The following is a 3,374-nucleotide window of genomic DNA, read 5'->3' on the forward strand; positions in this document are numbered from 1 at the left end:
CACATTTGAACATTAAACAAGAGATAATGCAAAGCACAGCTGCTAAGACCCTGGAAGCTATGGAACCTAAACCTGGAAAGACAAGCTTAAATCAGACATATCAAAAGATATTTTAATTTTAGAATATATGCAGCAAATATACTGCTAAACTTGGGGATTTTTTTTCTTCATTAGAAAGTACAATAATTATTTTTTTTTAAGTAGGAGCTTGATTTTCTCCATAAAAGATTTCTATGTTCAAAATCACTTTATGAAAAAAGGAGTTCAAAAGTTTGCATGAAAGACTGAACTTTTCCAGCCTTCTAATGCTTGCTTGAGTGACGGAATGATATTATTCTGAAGGTTGCACAGTGACTCTTTGATCTTAAAGCTTGTAAAGGCCGTCTCACATGTGCGTGTTCTAATATTCACTGATAATCTGACTTGAACTTCAAGGCTATAAGACCTTGGATCAGTGATTTGCAATTCAAGTGCCTAAAAAAAAAAAAAAAAAAAAAAAGAAAAAGAAAAAAAAACCAGCTTAGTCTTATTAAAAACTGTTGTAAAGCTATTGAAAGCAATTTTTTCTTAAGCAGCTCTGAAGGTCTGCACAGAAACTTTGCCTACATAAATACATAGAGAATGTCACGAATATCAGTGTGGGCTCCCTTGAGTTACATTTTACCTCTGCAAACCCCTAAGAAATCCACAAAAAATTTTAAGCTCAAGTTAATAAAAATAATAAAACACTTAAGCAGGTAATCTAAAAAAGTACTTTAAACTGCATCCTTAAGCTCTGCTCCTTTATTGTTATATGTTGTTTTTACTGCAATACTAATTGTGAACTTTCTGGATAGGATTGTCATAATGCAGTATGCTGTGCAGAGATGTAAAAGGGAAATACTGTTAAAAACTTTTATAGGCAAATGAAATGCTAATACTAAATCTGGACAAAATATAAATTGTAAAGAGACAGCCTGAAATTACCTGTCATTTGTCTGTGTAAATTCCTCTGGCTCAGAAGCCCAGCCTGATCGACAAGGGGTCCTCCAAGGCTTGACTGGTCCAACCTGTCATGAGAAATGTCCTCAGTGGAAGGTGACTGCACGGCAGCCAAGACTGTACCAAGTCATAGAAACTACTGTTCATCTTGCACTGAAGCAAATGGAAAACTTAGTCTACCATTTGTGCCCTTTACAAATCAAGTCACGCCAAAGTTCACTCAGACTGAAATACTGTTCTATTTTTTTCTCTGATTTTCCATCTGTCTGCTCTGTCTCCTTTGGCCTTCTTCACATTTTTACATTCTTTTTCAGTAACTCCATGAAATAATTATGCCATTTCATCAGTTTTCATGTAATCACTGTTCCATTTTTATTTTAAAATACAGGGTTTGCATCAGTGATTTTCTTAATTACTGTCATAGGTATGAGGTAAAATATACTTATTTCTTTTCATTCAAGTTTGTGTTTCCCAAAGATCAACAACATACACATTCGAAGATGGGCTTGACAATACACTGTGGAATATAGAAAACAGTATTGGGTTTGCACAGGGGAAAAGACAAATTATTGTTATCCAGAGACCCACAGCCTTCAACAACTTTGGTTTTGTTTCCTGTATTTCATAGTAACAGTAACCAGTGCACTGAATGTATATAGCAGTCTTCCAAAAGATACTGATAAGCAAAGAAAAATAATTTGGTAATCCTTGTGGAGATTATTTAAAACAAACAAGCAAAGCTACTACAAGCCTTAGAATACTGTATAACAGAAATAATTACCAATTGAAAACATTTCAGAAACATCAAAAATAGCAGACTAGTGTTACAGCCCCCAGTTACCTAGACTGAAAGGATGAGTGTTACAAGTGAAAGACATGCAATAATAATTTAGTAACTAAATCCATTCTGTGTTTCACTAACACAGAATTCATCAGAAGTCAAAGCCTTGCAAATAACAGGATGGAACAAAAACAAATGAAAAAAAAAAAAAAAAAAAAAAAAAAAAAAAAAAGGTGAAACTGTGGTTTGGGCTTGAATTATAAGACTTTATGATAGGGGATGATTATTTGGCTCCCTATCACACAAAGTCAACCAATAAGCAAGGTGCTTTAAGTTTTAAAGGTACAACTCACACACACCTTTATCTAGTTTTCTTGGATAGCTACACATGGCTTAAATTATTTTTAGGAACAATAACATCTTGTGATATGCATTTTTCTCAGCAGAAAATCACCTTGGGCCCCAACACCACCCCATCATATTAATCCAGAAGTTCAGCCCTGAAACTTGGCCTAGTGCCCCATACTTTTCTGCAGTGGATCTGCAGAGCCAGTTCCTCTGCCAGAGATCTAGGAAACATAGTCTGTGAGGTTCCCTACATTATTTCAAGTACCATATAGAGAAAAAAAAGAAAAATCATTGAGAAAAATAGGCCCACATTTGAAGTAACAGAAGAACTGTGCATTCTCCATACATTTTTTTTTAAGGAAACCACACACACAAAAGACTCCTAGCAGTAAGTAATTGTTGCTGAAACATATGGTAGGAATGCATTAAATTTAAGGGTATATGACTAAAAATTTTTCAAGTGCATTATAATATGTGGAACTAGACCTTAATTTGTGTTCTCTAGCTAGAAATTACTGTACTGTTCCATCATTGCAGTTTTCCAACCTTCATATAATCTTATAAATGTGGATGCACCCATAATTTTTTCCTTACTTTCCAAGTGATAGTTGCTGGTTTTTTGTACTGTATTTCTCTTCTTTTTGTGTCCTTCAGCTGTTCAATCTGTCAATCAAAATTCCACCTTCTGTAGGATAAGAAGGGAACAGCTTAAATATAATGAATCTTCACTTTAGGTGAGTTAACAACACAGTAGGAAAACACAATAGGTAGGTAGGTAGGTAGGTAGATAGATAGATAGATAGATAGATAGATAGATAGATAGATAGATAGATAGATGATAGACAGAAAAACTGGCTTAAGAAAAGAAAAAGGAAAAGGCAAAAAAAGATAAGTAAATGTGACATTACAATTAACAACTACAAGTCTGCAAAATATCTGTAAAAACAATAGGTATGTGGCATGTGATTAAAATGCAGAATTGTACCATAAATTCTGAATGTAATCTCATATTTCAAATTCTATCTAATTTCATTCAGAAATTCATAAATTCAAATTTAATTTATTTGCTCATTGTGACACAATACGAAACAAGCATTTTGCCCTTTTAATAGAGACTTTGCTAATGGGAGTACCAGCTGTTCTCCAAGTTTCTGTACTCCAAGGAATCTTAAAAACATCATACATCTTTTTATGTGTAAAAACATTTGAAAGCTGTATGTGTAATTATTTTGTGCAGTCAGGTGAAACTAAAATTCAAGTGTAA

General features: G+C 33.6%; 1 long non-coding RNA gene across 1 annotated transcript; it reads right to left on the reverse strand.

Moving 5' to 3' along the window:
* Positions 1 to 363: 363 nt before the first annotated feature.
* On the reverse strand, positions 364 to 2,797 carry LOC120511923. Its single transcript, XR_005629869.1, has 3 exons — positions 2,705 to 2,797; positions 967 to 1,049; positions 364 to 474 (listed from the first exon to the last, which is right to left on the reverse strand). It is a non-coding gene; the product is annotated as an uncharacterized LOC120511923 (long non-coding RNA).
* Positions 2,798 to 3,374: the final 577 nt, after the last annotated feature.

The sequence above is a fragment of the Passer montanus genome, unplaced genomic scaffold (genome assembly GCF_014805655.1).
Source record: "Passer montanus isolate IOZ18808 unplaced genomic scaffold, ASM1480565v1 scaffold7, whole genome shotgun sequence".
In the NCBI taxonomy this organism is placed as follows: Eukaryota; Metazoa; Chordata; class Aves; order Passeriformes; family Passeridae; genus Passer; species Passer montanus.